Source organism: Marmota flaviventris, chromosome 4 (assembly GCF_047511675.1).
Source record: "Marmota flaviventris isolate mMarFla1 chromosome 4, mMarFla1.hap1, whole genome shotgun sequence".
NCBI classification, from domain to species: Eukaryota; Metazoa; Chordata; class Mammalia; order Rodentia; family Sciuridae; genus Marmota; species Marmota flaviventris.
Window position 1 is genome coordinate 18,738,545 of NC_092501.1, and position 17,374 is coordinate 18,755,918.

General features: G+C 44.9%; 1 protein-coding gene and 1 long non-coding RNA gene across 2 annotated transcripts in view; one reads left to right on the forward strand and one right to left on the reverse strand.

Annotated features, from left to right (window-relative positions):
* The window catches only part of Rbm20 (RNA binding motif protein 20), a 181,976-nt gene that overhangs the window by 53,728 nt on the left and 110,874 nt on the right, over positions 1–17,374 (reverse strand). The gene's annotated exons all lie outside the window — the stretch shown is intronic.
* On the forward strand, positions 1,157–4,740 carry LOC114088423 (uncharacterized). The gene is made up of 2 exons (XR_003582003.2): positions 1,157–1,340; positions 3,261–4,740. It is a non-coding gene; the product is annotated as an uncharacterized lncRNA (long non-coding RNA).

The following is a 17,374-nucleotide window of genomic DNA, read 5'->3' on the forward strand; positions in this document are numbered from 1 at the left end:
CGACCATGGACTGAAGTCATGAGCCAAAATAAATCTTTCCTACTTTAAGTTGTTTTTCTCAGGTATTTTTCACAGTGACAAAAAGCTGATTAACACAAATGATCTTGTTACTCTTTCCCATTTGTGTGAAAAATCAAACACTTGCTGTGAAGTTGTTAAAGAGCCACCCAGCTAGCAGACCTGCTGAGCTCCAAGGGCAGAACAAGCTGGCATTTTAAGATACTGGGAAGGCCAAGGTGAAGGGTAGTTATAGACCTTTTCTTTTTTTTCAGGGAGGTGGAGTTGCCCTGGTTGTAGCCAAGCTCTAGGGACTCCAGTGTGGCCCAGCACAAATCTTGGCGGCAATGGAATGGGGAGGCACTACAAAAATACAAAAGAAGAGGGTGGTCAAGTCTGATGATAGATTTCGACTTGGGTAGCATTAGGTAGTTCAGCTTTAGAAGAGCAATTAAGCTTAACTCAAAACCCAGCCCTCATAGGGCCAACTCTTCCTACCAGGTTTGTCCAGCACACAGACTGTCCTTACTAACAAGGCGATAATGAGGTGTCAATTTGGTTTCCATGATCAGAGTAAGACAAGGTTGGTTATGTTTTTTCCAGAGAAGTCAGCTCTGTTTTCTCCACTCGCGTTCTGGGCTGAAGAGAGATCTTGCTGGAGATTCCTCTTTGCCTTTGGAAGGCCACGGTGGGGAAGAGCTATGTTCCCAACCAGGAAGGCTGACCACGCTGGGCATTTGTACATCAGCCACAGAGAGAAGTGCTTTTCAGAGTATGCCCAGGTTGCAGGAATTTACCCACTCAGATCCAGCATAAAAAAACAAGAGGGCTAGCCAGCACTTTGCTTACCTAATACCTACTGTCCCAAACTATATTTAACCTTCACTAGAAGTGATTTTACATGAATCATAGCTAAACACCTCTTTTGAACTAAAATCTTCATTAGGAAAAGACTCATCATCCTATTAAAGTAAAAGAAAGGCAAAAACCTAAAATTCTTAGCTTGCAAGATTAACAACCTGAAATTTCAATGCATCTAGTGATATAGAGTGATACTTATGTACCGTTTTGCTGTTTTGTTTGAAGTGAGTTCCCAGAACATCAGGCCCACCCACGCTCAAATACAAGTACAAAACACATCTCAGAGCCAGATAAAAATGACTTTGTTATTCTTTCCCATTTGTGAGAAAAATTAAGCTCCACAAAAGAAAGGATATGTGTTGGAGACAACTTGGATTTTGCCAGCACGCCACCTCCCACCGGGAGGGCACTCAGTGACTTCCATGAACAGAAGGAAGAAGGAAGGAAATGGCCGTGGCTTTGAGGAGATGTGGACATCTCATGTGAGTACACATTTCTCTGAATAAAGGCCCTTGAATAGTTCAAAAAGGGGAATCTAAGTATGCCCAGAGAGCAAATGGATTTTGCTGTTGTACAGCTAAAGCATGTAAGTCAGTACATGGTCACCCACCTAGGGGACTATCTATAATTTCCCATTCCAGCACAGGAGTTTCAATACACTCTTCTCCCTAAGTCTAGGTTCTGAAATTGACTGGATAATTGAATTATGATCCACTGAATATGTCCATTTTCTAAATCCACAGCCTGTGACTGTTACCTTACATAGTAAAGAGGACTTTGCAGATGTGATCAAAATAAGGATCTCAAAATGGGATAAGATTAGCCTGAAACTATCCAGGAATGCCCTATGTAACCACCTAGTCCTTATAAGGTAGAGGCAGGAAGACTGGAATCAGAGAGAAAAGATATAAGAACCAGACCAGGGAGGATGCTTCAAATCCCCTGCTGGATTTGAAGGTGGAGGAGGGGCTGTGAGCCAAGGAAATCCGGGCAGCTTCTAGAAACTAGAAAAAGCAAGGAAGCAGAGTTTTCTCTGGAGCCTCCAGAAAGAACTGGCCCTGATGACCCCTTGACTTTAGTCCACTAAGACTAACTTTGGACTTCTGACTTCCAGAACTGTAAGAAAATTAACTTGGTTGTTGTAAGCCACTATATATGTGGCAGCACACTGCAGTGGCAATAGGAAATTAATCCACTCTCCAAAGACACTTAGATGCCAAAGAGGCTTCTCTCAGAAGGGCAGGGGTAAGAGTGGGCACTGACTGAAACTGGTGGGTACAAACTGATCCCTTTAGGGGCCTTGGGAAGCACAGACCCCCTACATGGGCATCCTAAGACCTTCTGGGAACTTATCCAGGAGCCAATTCTACCCAAGCAGATAAAACCCAGAGGTGTCTTCCTTTAAAAGTCAATTTTCTTTATTCAGCTGGAGCCATTGCAACTAGGGAAGGCTTAGAATTGCAGGCCCTTAGGGATCCGCTCATCGAACCTCCTTATTAACACAGAGGGATAACAGTTTGTCCCAAGCCACATAACTGGGTAGTAGCAGAACCTTAAGGAGAACCCAGGTCATCCAACTCAGGAGAATAGCTTTGCCTTTATAAGGCCTAAGCCACAGAACTCTCTCTCTCCTCACTAAATGATCAGACCCATCCATAATGATTTGTAGCTTGTCCTGCCACTCAGAGACAACTGGGTGCTTTCCATATGCAAGGCACTCACTGAGTACTGGGGAAATGCAAAGATGCTGGTCCTTTCTACAACCCCCTAAGCTCCAGAGGCAATGACAGCAGGGATGCCCCTTGGCCTAAGGTGTATGGCGGGGAGGCAATTCTATGCACCTTTCCTCTTCTAAGCCTCACATTTGCAGTCATGTAGTCAGGTCGGGGATCTGGGGAGGAAGGAGAAGAGCCCAGTGAGTTACAAAGCTGGACACCAGGCAGGGAGTGAGAATATCTATCTCACAGCCACCCCAAGGCTGATCCATGCTTGTACAACAAACAGCACACTGTGGGTGCACTGATCCAGCCAGGGCCTGGTAAGGCTGGCTGCCCCCAGGGCTGAGCTTTCATTTCTCTGAGCCATTAATTCTTACAAAGAATTCACAGAGTATAATTAGTTTAAAAACCCTGGTTCTCTATTTGCTTAGAAAGATTTTTTTTTTAAATATTTAAATTAAAGCAGCATTTCTCTCAAGAGCTTTAAAGATAAAATACAACATAAAGGAGAATGCTGGAATGTTTGGGAGATGCAGGTGAAAACTGTTTCAAGGGGTTTCATTCCACTGTGTGGGAAGGACGTGAACCTCCTGAGTCCAGCAGGAAGGCACAGTGGCACAGCAGCTGTCTGCGCTCCATAGCGTTCCTGATTGATCCCTAATCTCTTGTGCTTTTTATTTGCAGTCCCAGGTGGGATGCAATGATGCATTCATATTTGGCCACAAGGAGAGGGCAGAGTGTCTTCAGTTTGTGTTAGAATGCTGAAAACTCAGCAGAATTCTTGTTATGCATTTCATTCTGTTCTGAAAGGAAGGGAGAGTGTCCAAGATACAGGCAGAGAAGCCATCGGATGGCCAAAAGGGTGCTCAGGGGTTTGTCCGTTCAGCCCACATGTACTGAGTGTCTGTCCTGAGCTATGCAAAGTTGCCAAGACCTCAAGATGGAGAAGGAGAAGCCTTTGCAATACCACAGGAGAGACAGGACGTGAAGGGGGACGAGGCAAGCTCAAGGCAACAGGACGCAGAGGAAGGGGTTCATACCTCAGAAGTTTTAGAGAAACTTAGCAAAGGAAAGAGAACAATACAAGGGCTGTTCCTGAACTCTGAACAAAGACTTATCAACACGCTGGGCTTGTTAACTCAGCTACAGATGTGAGCATGCGTCAGGGGTCCGTCCGTGATTGGCTGCTGGAGGGTGAACTGTGGTCAGAGACCTGGGCCTCCATCTGCCTGTTACAGGATGTGAGATTGGGGGAAAGTTGCTGAATTCTTCTAGCCCTCAGAATTTTCTCATCTGTAAAATGGGGATAGTAAGCCCCTTGCAACATATCTCAGACCCAGGCAGTCAGAGTACCACACCCTGCTGGCCACAGTGGAGAAGTGGTTAGTTCAAGGATGGATGCTCCTTGAAATTTCATTGGAGGAATCAGGAAAAAGATACTCTGTCATGCCTGGTTGCTCAATCAGTTGTTAAGCCTCCACTTAAGGAGAGCCTGCCTGAGAATAGAGCCAGTTGAGAAGACCCTGGCCTGGATACAGGGTACAGGCAGCTGTTGGGTGGCCTCCTGGGAGCACCTTGAGCCACCTTCCCCTGGATCCATTCTGGTCTCTTCTGCACATGAACCAATACATTTCCTTCATTTGCTTAACAGAAAGAATAATGCAAAAAGAAGGCCCACCTACTTCAACCACCTTCATTGAACTCCCCAATTCCTCTGCAGGGCCCACACTGACTCTCACGAGGTTCCCTGACACTCTCTCCGGGAAGTGGACTCACTACAAGGACCAAGGGAAACTAGGGCAGGAACTTTGGTATGAGCATCTGCCAACCAGAGTGCCCTGCTTCCTGAAGGTTCAGGAAACAGAATGTTCCTCCGCCCTGTAGATAAGAGCCCCACCCCATGGTCACAGGCCAGGGTGCAAACAGTGTGGGAGGAAAGGGTGTCAGCTGGGGACAGCCTTTCACAGGCCCAAAGCTCCAGTTCTGGACACACAGGTGCCCCTGTGAGCAAGAGAAACAGCGCCTTGGTCCTCATAGCTGGGGAAGAGGTGGGGCGTAATCACCCTCCACACCTAATAGGTCACTTTTGCTGAACTAAGAACTGGCTTTGCATTGGTTATCCTCTAGGAGAAAAAAAAAATCAATTAATAAAAATACAATGGTTCTTTGGTCTTCTTAGTTGGGACACAGTGGAGTCATACAGTGGGAGTCATACAGTGCCTATGGGACTGGGAGCTGTCCTGAACAAATAGCAGATTGGAATCAAGCTTCCTGGGTTCTCGTTTCAACTCCTCAAATTCCTGTTTGTCAGCTATGTGACCCTGGGCAAGAGTCTTTACCTCTCTGAGCTTCGGTGTACTCATTTATAAAAAGAAGCCACAGTCTTCTCTTATAGAATAGGATCATAGCAGTAAAGTTGTCAGAGTGCTCTGTAGCCTGCTAGGTGCCAGAGATGTAGGGTGTAACATTCTGTGCAAGACAATTGGAAAGAAGACCTGTTCTGTGTGATCAGACACATGTTTTCCTTTCAGAAAATATCCCTCTACACAGGAAGTGGTATTTGCCACTCACACTTTTGAAGACAGACTCACTGCCACTGTTATGGTTTAGATATGAGATGTCCCCCAAAAATCTCACATGTGAGACAATGCAAGAAAGTTTAGAGGCCAAAGTATTGGGCTAGGAGAGCCTTAACCTAATCAGTGCATTAATCCACTTTGGGGGCATGACTTTGGGGTATAGACTTTGTTCCTGTGAGTAGGACACATACTCTTCTCTGATTCCTAGTGGCCATGTCCAGAGCTGCTTTCCTCTGCCATGATGTTCTGCCTCACCTCAGGCTCAGAGAATAGAGCTGGCTCTCTCTGCACTGAGACCTCTGATAACCTGAGCCCCCAAATAAACTTTTCCTCCTCTAATTGTTCTTGCCGGGACTTTTGATCATAGTGGTACAAAAGCTGACTATAAAAGTCAGCAAGGTTCAGGATACAATGAACTAACACCTATTCAGTCATGTTAATGGAGTACCCACCATATCAATGTGATTCTCCTGTGCATCATAGCTGGAAGAGAAGGGACATTGCCCAGAGGCCAAAAGCATATTTCAGAGTTAGTAACAACCTGGGCACAAATTCTACTTGGCTACTGAAAAGCTGGTGGCTGTGGGCTATTCCTTCTCTTTGGTGTCATCATGGTTAGAAGGCAGATGGCTACATCTAAGCTATGGGCTCGCTGTGAGTGCTGAGAGACAGGAGTGCACAAATTGTCCAGCACAGCTCCTAGGACACAGTAAGCAACCACTGCTCCGACTATTATTATGACCGTTGTCATTGTCATTGCCATTACCATTCCAGTCATCATCCTCATCGTTGTTACCCCCAGGTGGGCTGTAGATGCCCTCTGCCAAGGCAGATGAATCTTCCTTGGAGACAGAGATGGATGTAAAAACAATGTAAACATGAAGAGAAAATAAAGTCAGGGACAGAGGACTGCTGAGAGGGGAGAGAGCAGGACTGGGGCTGGGGCTTAAGGAAACAGAGAGTCAAAACAGCTGCTTTGTGAAGCAGACCAGCGGCCAACAGGAGACCTAGGGGCTGTGGAACAGCAACAGGACATGGCTGAAGTTCTGTAGTACGAGCCTGTGCAGACTCAGCCACTGGCTCTTCCTTTTGTGATGTTCAGCCACTCAAAAGCAGAAGCCAAGAACCACGGCCTGGAATATGGCAGTGTCTAGGCCAACCCCACCAAACATACTGGAATATGCACCACAGCTTCCCGAAGACCAATTGGGGAATTTAAATCCACTCCCAGTTTAACTCCATTCACTTTTCCACCTGAGTAACAAATATTCCATCTATTCTCTTGAGCTAATATATAAAATATAATCCAGGTGAGAGGGTTCACGGCCAGGCAAGAGAATGTTTTCTGGGTTTGGTACGCCTTTATCATGTGGCCAAATCAAAGAAAGCGCCATGCTCGGGGTCAGGTCTGTGCTGGCTCTGCCTTTCCACAGCACGGTAGGTTAGTTCACAATAATCTATTAAATAGTTTAAGAAGAAGTAGAAGAGAGGAGCTTGGAATCCCCAGACATAAAGAAGTGATAAAGAGATGGCAATGCTAATTGCCCCTATTGGATCAATACATATGATTTATAATGCATTGAAATATCACACCGGACCCCATAAATATGTGGTTATGATGTGTTAATGGAAAGGGAAAGAATCCTCAGCTCTACTGTAGGGGCTCTCAGAAGGTAGGTGCAGATATGAATCTCAGGGGTAGTCCCTACATGCCAGGTCACAAAGACCATAAACACAGAGGGACTAACGTTCAAAGTCAGGCTAATTGTCACAGACTGCAAGAAAGGTATTAGAGATTATTTCATTGAACCCACTCATTCTACAGAGGAAAAAGTGAAAGCCAGTGAAGTTTGGGTCATACATGAGTCAGCCCAAGTCACATCCTTGGATAGAGGAGTAGGACCTGGACCCAGGTCCCCTCCCTCTCAGGGCTGATGCAGTGGCTAATGGTGGGACATGTACCCACAACACTCAGGGCAGGGGTGGGGCTCTTTTCTTTTGGGGAGAGAGTGGATGGCATGCTTTTTGATGGCACCCTCTTCACTGGTAACAATAGTGCTGCTGGATCGTCACTGGCTGGGCCTCTGTGACTAATTTTGAGATTACCGGGTCAATGCTACTAACCCGGGTTTGGGCCTTTGCCACGACATTACCATACGATGATTCATGTCACCATGACAGCTTTTGGAATGATTCATAACAGCAATAATAATCCTGCCATCTCTCTTTTGTTGGGTGTTTTTCAGTTGGTGGGTTAGTAAGTGTTTTCATCTCGTCAGTTTTCTGATCTCCAGAACCACCACATGGGTAGTTAAGTCAAATACGACCATTTCCCATTTATGTTGAGACCGAGACCCCAAAAGTGGGATGAACCACCTGAGATCATGCAACCCTGAGTCTCTCATAACTGGCTACTTAATCAGGTCACAGTGCCAGGTACATGGCTGAGGGTCTTTTCACTGTGTGGCATTTCCTCTGTTTACACGTTCGCTGACCAGAGCTTCCAAAACCACATTGGTGCTGCGCCCAGGTACTCCATATTCCTCTCATCAGGCAGAGTGTGATGCTCAGCGCCAGAGAGATGGCAGGCACAAAGGGACAGCCAGTGGTTTCATAACTGAGAGGAGGGAGCCTGCCTCTCCTGCTAAAGTTATTAGAAGAATCAAAACATGCAAAACAATGCATCCGACGTACAGGTTCTGCCAAGGCCATAACAAGAGAGACTGTGAGCAAAGAGAGGTCTGACGTCAGCCTCACCACCAGGAACCTCATAATTCTTCTTTTCTTTTTCTTTCCTCATTACTGTCTTTCTTTCTTAAAATATTAAAATATTTTATAAAATTATGGTTTTAGAGGTGGGGATTTACTTTAAATATTCAAAAATAGCAAGAGTATAACAAATACCTACAAACTCATCACTCATCACCCCAAACATATGCTGCCATCATTGTCATTTTTGACTCTGATTTTTTTTTTTATCAAAACAATTAAATTATACAGATAAAGTTGAAGTCTCCATTGAAACTCTGCCTAGTCCAATTCCACTCCCATCTCCCCAAAGACATCCATGTGTGGTGTGATGTCCACCATATACATCTATCTACCTACATACAGAAAAATCATAAAAACAACACACTTTTCCTATATGCATGTGGGTTCATAAAACAGCAGTGGGACTGGTTTTAACAAAATTTATCCTGAAGAAACAAATTCTTATTCTCCCAAGGACAACAGTGGAGTGAAAAATTGGTGAGCAAGATCAGAAACCCAAGTACTGGTCCTATAGCCATGATAGCAGCCCCTCGGGACAGTAGGTCAGTTGACTTCCTGAATCTCAGGGAGGGATTTTTTTTGTAAAATGAGAAAGCTGGATGAAAGGCTCTCTAAGGTCCCTTCCATCTTTGAAATCTGAGGACTGTAAGGTTCAATTTCCTCATCTGTCAAGTGGAGACGAGATAGTAATGTCTGTCCTGATCACTGCTGTACAGAATGGTTGTAAAGGTCTTAGCATAATGTGCCAGTGCTCTGCAAGGCAAGTGATAATAATAATTACCATTGTTCACGCAAATTAAGATGTTTTTAAGCTCCTAGGAATACTTTTAAAGCAAGCATTGTTATACATATGGCTTGGTTGGAAGTCTGTTAGAGGCTAGCCAGCGGGCAGTAATTTCCTCTCCCTCTGCCGTCTTGGGCAGGCAGTTCAGCACAACTCACTTAACTCCATCCATAACGATTTAGTGAACAAAATACCCCGGCTCCTCACTGTAAAATTTTCTCCTCTTTGAAGACACTTCCAGAAGGACCCAGAGCTTTCAGAGTGCAGTGAATTCAGATCCACTCAGAACTGGAGTCGGTTTATCTCGAGAGACGTTTTTTCAGAAAACCCACGCTGGCCAGAACGTCCCTGGCTTTGTGCAAGTTAAATTCCAGGGAGCTGGTTTGACTTCTGGGGTTAGAGCAGATCTTTCCATTTTCTGAGTAACATAGGATGTGGTGAATTTGCTACTGAGAAACTTTTCTGGGGAACATCTGAATCTTTGAGATGGAAAAAAGGAGCTTTGGGGAAAGTGTATTGAATAACTGCTACACAAAGTTCTCTAAAAAGCCAAATGGCTAATGTTTATACACATGAATAAGATTTAGGGTTGATAGGCCCTACTGCTCCATGGAAGACACCACACACAGGCATTAAGGCCTTTGTATGCACTGGTCCCTCTCTGCACACTTTCACCAGGAGAACCCCCATCCTTCAAATTGCAGCTCACAAGTCACCTCCCGCAGGCAGCCTTCCCTGACTCCTGGGAGTGTGCACCAGTGGCCCCCTGCAGGAGCTCCAGAAACCCCTCCCGTTCTGCCAGCTCAACTTGACACTCTTACATAATCAGCTACTTAATTACCTACCTGACCTCTCCTCTGTCCTGTGATTTTTTTTTTTTTTTTTTTTGTTGGAGGTATCGGAGACTGAACTCAGAGGCACTCGAACACTGAGACAGCTTCCCAGCCCTGTTTTGTATTTTTTTTATGGACAGGGTCTCACCGAGTTGCTTTGTGCCTTGCTTTTGCTGAGGCTGCCTTTGAAGTTGCAATCCACCAGCTTCAGCCTCTCGAGCCATTGAGATTACAGGCGTGTGCCACCCTCCTGACCATGATTTTTTGAAAACAATCTACATGTTCTACACCACGTCAGGGCCTGGCACATGGTAGATGTGTAGAACAAATAAGCATCTCTGTCTACGTACGCACTTATTTAATGTGCATTTGTACGTAGATATCAGTTGTGTATCATTCTCAATTTGTCTTCCTGGCTAAATGTTCCCTGTGTGCTGCTACAAAGCGTGGAAAGATGAAGCTTTGCTGAGAATATGGATTAGATTCAGTCTTTGAACACTGGCAAAATATGTAAATACCACTAACCACATCAAGTATAGAATTCTAAAACATCCAATAAACAGACTTGTTGTCACATTTTCCCCTTTTAACCAAATCTGAAGAAAAGATCACTTCTGTGTGTGATCTGATCAAATGTGTCTAATCCACATGATTCTGAGAGGAAACACATGCTCCAGGAATCGTCCCTGTATCCTCAATTTTCTTTTCAGTAATGTATCCTGCTGAGGTTTTTCTAGTAAGAGAATAAGGATGGTTATCAAATTCAAGCCAATTTTAAACCAAAATACAATTTTAGGTTAATTTCAAAGAGTGGTAATTCTCAAACTAGCAGCTCTTTTTCTTAGAGTTGCCTGACAGTTAACCTGGGCATTTTAACTGATGTGATTAAAGCCAAATACTAGGTAGGGATCCATATGAAACGGAAGAGGCAGGTCAGGCTAATGAAAGGAGGGGGGGCGGGCACTGTTTTGGTTTGAAGTAGTCCCACTTCTTACAGAGGCTCTGGTATCAACAACTAGACATCCTAGGAAGGTTGGTTCTCCCTGTAGATCTTAGTTTTCTCGTCTGTAAGATGGGAGGGTCAGATGAGGCAACACTGAATGTTTCTTTATGCTTTGGGATTTTAAGATAGCAAGTGTTTTCTTAAAGCAGTTATTCACGGCACCTGGAGATGTTAGGATGATCTGGTACAGAGGTACAGGGGACAGAGATAGATTTCAGGACTGAGTGATCTTAGTCTCTAGCTCCATTCTTCCTCTGATCCTAGGTGATTTCAAGGAGAAGCACTTAATCTCCATGTAAGTGAATTGTGTGACTATAAATGCACAAGGGGATAGAGTGACCCTCAAACTTTGGAAGCCACCAGGAGAACTTCTGAGTGCACAGATGCGAGGTTTATGCCCAGTTTCTGACCTCGGAGGTCTGGGGTGGGGCCTGAGGCTCTGCATTTCTAACCAGTCAGGTAACAACTGATGCTGCATTTTGTGAACTACTGAGCCACCCTATCTTTTTATTTTATTTTTAAGTTTTATATTTATTTTTTAGTTTTCGGCGGACACAACATCTTTGTTTGTATGTGGTGCTGAGGATCGAACCCGGGCCGCACGCATGCCAGGCGAGCGCGCTACTGCTTGAGCCACATCCCCAGCCCCACCCTATCTTTTTAAATCATCTTTTATTTGTTCTAATTAGTTATACATAACAGTAGAATGCATTTTGACACATGTTATACAAATGGAACATAACTTCTGATTACTCTGGCTGTACATGGTGCTGAGTCACACCAGCAGTGTAATCATACATGTATACAGGGTAATAACGTCTGTCTCATTCTTGAAAAACTTTTCAACTCTAAGACTCCATTGTGAGTTGTACAGACTTTGGTAACATCTATATTTTTAATGAGTTACTTCCATCTCCTAGCCACCCAGTACACCAAGAGGGGGCTTCTCTTTCCTTGCAGGTTGCAGACACTGCAAAACTATTTCAAGGGCACATGTAATTAGTCTTATGACCACCTTCCTCTGTGAGACTCAAACATCTCTAGCAACATCTGGCCTCCCTGAATAAAAACACTCAAGGTTCAGAAAACCTTAGGCAACTTAGTTGATTGATGGGCTCAGCATCCTTGGTTCAGGTTTGTTGAACCAGAAAAAAGGCATAACTCCATTCATGCCTAGTTCACTAATGCAGAGGACAGAGGGTCAGCCTCCAGAAGGTCAAACATTCTTCAGTTGAGTGACATCATCATTAGGGAAATGTCCATTCCCACATCCATCTTATACAGCCTAAGCTAAAAAACAAACCTATAAGACTTTTTAAAAATTTGTTTTGTTTTTGGCTCTGGGGATTGAACCCAGAGGTGCTTTACCACTGAGACACATCCCCAGTCCTTTTTATATTTTTATTCTGAGACAGATCTCACCATGTTGTTTAGGGCCTTGCTAAGTTGCTGTAGATTATGGTCCTACCGCTTCAGCCTCCCACCACACCTGGCACAATACTTTTTGGTAAAGTTATCCACATCACTAGATCTCAAAAGTTGGTGAGACTTCAGAAATACTTGGAGAGTTTTAAAAAATATCAATGCTTGGGTTATACCTCCAAAGAGTCCGATTCAAACAGGGCATCGGGATTTTTAATAGCTCCCCATTGTGAAGCAAAGTCCAAGAATTACCAGTCTACAAAGAAATAGAATCGATCTGTTCTTTATTACTTTGTGTCCCTCAAGTTGTTTTGACATTCCAAACAGTGTGACCATTTGTCCTAAATTACCCTTAAGAATAAACACTAAAATTTTCACAAGTCCACAGAAGGTCGCAAAGAGAGTGGGCAATCAATCAATACTTCTTAGCTAATTCTGATGTACCTTTCATACTATTCAATAATTTTTTTTTTTTTAAGAGCTGGGCATGGTGGTACATGCCTGTCATCCCAGTGATTCAGGAGGTTGAGACAGGAGGACCACAAGTTCAAGGTCAGCCTCAGCAACTTAGCCAGGCCCTACGAAAGTTAGTGAGATCCTGTCTCAAAAGAAAAATCAAAAAGAGCTAGCTAGAGCTGGAGCTCAGTGGTAATGCACCTCTGGGTTCAATCCCCGGTACCAAACGAAAACAAAAATCATTGTGACAAGATATCCCCCAGAGGACAAATACAGTTTCTGCTGCAGAAAACCAGGTGAGGTTTGCCAGAGAGGACCTTTGCCTTCTAAATTGTAAGCGCTTTAAGAACATTATCCACATCCTGAAATATTTCAAACTCCCAAGTGCCTGCCCGGCCCAGTGCTACTAGAGGCAGATTAGAAGCCCCGAAAAAACACTTGTTCAACCGACTTGAATTTCTGACTGTCTTTAAGCTTATGGGAATGTAGACCTTAGCAGAATGTGCTATTTCATCAGAAAGGGTAAGGCATACGGGTCTCTGGGTGTTGGGAATACACAGGGTTTATTTCCCTTAAATCCCTTCCACTAAATGAGAACATTAGGGTTGGAACTTTATAAACTGTCTAACTACTCATTGGGAAAACATCCATTTCCCAAAGTGGGTGCCTTGAGACACTCACCTTTCTGACTGCAGCCACTAAAACCCAGTGCCACCTAAGACAGAATATGTGTAAGTTAGTTCTGGCTTTTGCCTCTATCTTATAAAGCTGTGGCCTTCTAAAAGTGACTGGAGAATGAACATAAAAGGGGCTGGGGTTGTAGCTCAGTGGTAGAGCACTTGCCTAGCACATGGGAGGCACTGGGTTCAATCCTCAGCACCACATAAAAATAAATAAATAAAATAAAGTTATTGTGTCCATCTACAACTGAAAAAATAAAAACTTAAAAAAAAAATGGACAAAGCAGCAGGCCTTAGAGGGACAGGCCCATCTCCATTTCATTTGCACATGCTGCTCTCAATATTTTCTCAGAACACCGCAAACTAAACCTGTGGTTAACATCCAAGCAGACAGAGAGCTGCCTGGGCCGAGGCCAGCCTGGGTAAAACTTGAAGGCTGATTTTTCCCTTGAAACTGCTCTCCAGCGCTTTCCCTGCCACCCCATGCATTGCTAATTAGGAGCAGCCAAGGCCTGACATGAACACAGTCCTCTATGGTAAAATTGATTATTATATTACTATGGAAAGTAAGGAAGTAATTTTGTTCAAAATATCAAATTCCACAAAATCATACATGGCAGCTGTTAGTGTATGTATGCACGTGGGGGAGGGGCAAGTGTGTGAAAATACCATCTCTCTCCCTTCGGTTTTCTGACATCTTTGCAAAAATGTGAAAGAAAAAAAAAACAGGCAGGAAAAGCAAAAAAGATTCTAACGCATAGAAGGCAGAAACCAAGAGCAAAGCTACATGATGGATTTTTTTTTTTAAGACTAAAAAAATTCGCATGGTACAAGATACATTATAGGTCCATTTTATGAGTGTGGACTTGCTTTTTATGAGTGTGGACTTGAAAACCAGTATTCCTCTACCGCGGGTGTTGAAGCTACTTTTAATTGCATCAGATAAAAAAACGAGGTGAGTCATGTTTGGTTGTACTTGAGGCTGCTAACAGATCATCACTTCTGGGTCCAAATATGTCCTCTAGCCTCACTACGGAAGTTTATAGCTTACTTGTTTGCTTGGGGACTATTAAAAGAGTTTTGCTTTAAATTGTTAACTTTTTTTAAAGATACCCAAGAGTTGCTGAAATTCATATTGCGGCCAACTTCGGAGGTACTTAGAAGCCACGAGCATTGTCTCCTGGCAAAACCTCCCCTGCCCATGGCTTCTAACCCCGGCACTCCCTCGGGCTTCAGAATGAGTCTGATCCTGCACTCAACAGACGCGAGACACTTCATGCCTTTACATTCATTTTCCATTGTCGAAAAATTCCAGCAATTAACACAGGACACCTCAACCCTAAGAGACTTCCTAAGATTTCGGAATTCTGAATGCGGTCCCCTTGCTGTCCCCCGATCTGGTGATAATGCAGTCTGTTTTCCAGTAGCTGCGCGATTTTTCTTTATGAAAGAGTTTAGTAAGTGGCATAAAAAGAGCACACAGACTTACTGACATTGGGATCGCTGATTTCACTGGGGTCATGAGGTACCGTTTTAGGTCACATGTTAAACAACCGTTGTGAATCATTTATTAAAATTCTTTTAAACAGGAGGGGGTGGAGGTACAGACAAAACGCATACTCATGCACAAACGCTTAGCGCCAAGAATATGGTCAGAAATGCCACCTGGACTAAAGAATAAAAAGAACCCCTCGATTTCCCCTTGGGCTGGGGAGAGGTAGGGTGACGTCATGCAACCTTACCTTTCTGAAACAGATCAGGGCACCTGACATGAAGTGCTGACCTGCGGCCACCGAAGCCGGGAGTCATTTTGGGTGTCGCGCATGAACCTCCCTAGAAAATTCCAACAACATTCTACCAGCTTTCTGCATGCCAATCATGAAGAGCCTCCACTTAAGCTCTCACGAACCTGGGAAGGGGCAGAGGAGGGGGGCGTGTAAGCAAAGGAGAGAAGGAAAGAGAAAGAGTGGTCCCAGCCACTGCATACCGGTCTGGAAGGGGAGTCACATGCCACCGGGAGCCATTCCTGCTGCATTACACAGGCTGAGTTAAATGGCCAACAATATCAGTCGATGTTTATGCCACATGTTCTCAGCCTCTTCACATATCAACACCCAAGCCAGCCCTATGCAGAGAGGTCTCCTGAGAAAGCTTCTGCAGGAAGGAGTCTTAGGCTAATTGTGCTGGCCACTTTCAGTTAAATTCCAAAGCCTCCTGGCCTGGTTTACTTCCCTATTTGTTGTTGTTGATGTGTTGGGGGTTTATTTTTAGTTCGCTTGCTTGTTTGTTACTCTGGATTACACAGGTGACAATTTGGTCCTGAAGGTATCCACAAGAACTTTTAGCAATGTAGCCACATCAGACAGCACCGACAGTCTCCCAACTAGCAAACCTCCTGCACCCCTGCCCTTTCTTTTGCTTTTTTTTTTTTTTTTTTTGGTAGAACGAGAGATGAAATGAGAGAACCCCCCATCACCTCACCTGCCTAGCAACATCTGTCAGTAGGAAAAATGTTCTCCTTTCCTCCAAGCAGCGGCTGGGGTGACATTGCCTCCCAGGGAATGCCACAGACATTTTGGTGGTCAGAACCTAAAGCAGTAAACTGGCATTTACTGGGCAGAGACAGGAGTGGAGTAACCACAATATCCAAAACACTGCGGTTCAGAAACCGCTCTAAGGCTAAGGACCCCAACCAGGGTTACAGAAAACACAAAAGAAAGGAAAAAATGATGGAAGGGGAGGGGAGGGGAAAGGAGGAGAAGGGAGGAAGAAAGTTAAAGCTTAAAAGAAGGAGAAAAATAAAAAAGCCAAGATGCTCCTCCCTGGGAAGAAGTTACTAAAGCCCTGGGGTTTGATATATTTTACAGTTTAATTACTTACAAAGCTTTCCAGAAGCCACCATTTTTTTTTAACTGTTCTCTTTCCAAAGCTCATACTTCAACCATCAAACCACTTTCACATGATTTTCTTTTTCTTTTTTTTCCCCCTTTTGTTTTGGGTACTAGGGATTGAGCTCAGGGGCATTCGACCACTGAGCCACATCCCCCGCCCCATTTTGTATTTTATTTAGGGACAGGGTTTCAGTGAGTTGCTTAGAGCCTCACTTTTGCTGAGGCTGGCTTTGAATTCGTAATCCTCCAGCCTCAGCCTCCCAAGCCACTAGAATTACAGGCATGCACCACGGCGCGCGGCTCACTTTCACATGATTTTCTAAATCAAAATCTGCTGTCATAGGTGCCTCATTGCCAGGTCGTGTAAAGCAATCATCATCCCAATTTGTCCCATTTGGGACAATCCAGTGTTCATCTGCAATGCCTGGGCATTCATCCCCTTCCAAAATGATTCCACAGAGTATGTTTTTTAAAAGGTTAAAAACCCCGAAGAGCTTATAAACAACTTAATGATGAAAGCTTAGTAGGTTCTCCTGCTCTTAGACCCTGGTGGAGGATGGGGGGATGGGGGGCGGCTCATCTCCTACCCTTACCATCCATGGGTGTGCCGGCCTCAGGGAGGTCTCCCTCCTGCTGGGGCTGATGGCTGACTCTGTGTGTGATGCTTATACAGCTCACTGCAAAACCAAAGTGAAAGCCTCTCAGATCTGTCTGAACAGCCTGCTCCCAGCTGCCCCCCAAGGACATGCACCCCACCACCAGCAGCCTCAGGGCGCTCCCAGGAGAGCCCATGGGCTCCGAGGCCTAATTCAGTCACAGCCCACAGGCCGCCCCAGGCTCAGTTGGCTCTCGGCCCCAAACTCAGTCCCAGACACCCCAAGGCGCCAGTCCCAGATCCTGACCTACAGGAACTAGCCAACCTGGCCACAGCTTCACTTCTGCCCAGGCCTTGGTCCCTCCCTGATCCACTGGGTTTCCCCAGGGCACAAGGCTCCACTCCAATCTGCCACGGGACATTTGCCCTTTCTCAGCCTATGCCCAGGACTTTCTTGGGATCAGAGTTTACTGAAAAGTGCTCCTCCACACACCCCCAAACCAGAACCCACGGGCCGTGTTCCCACCTGCCCCTCGAGGGAGAAGGAGTGGTGTGTAGTGGTTCAGAACAAAGACCATGAGGCCAGCTGGCCACAGCTGGCCACAGGAAAGGGGACTGGGGTTCACGCCCACCTCCAGGATTGTGAGAGAAGGTACACATCCAACACAGCCCAGAACCTGGTGCAGCCGGGGGTGTGTCTGTTAGCCGGAGCTCTGTAGCATGATATGTTGAATGTGAACTTTCATTTTATTAAAATAAGCAGCCCAGTTACACGGCCCAGGG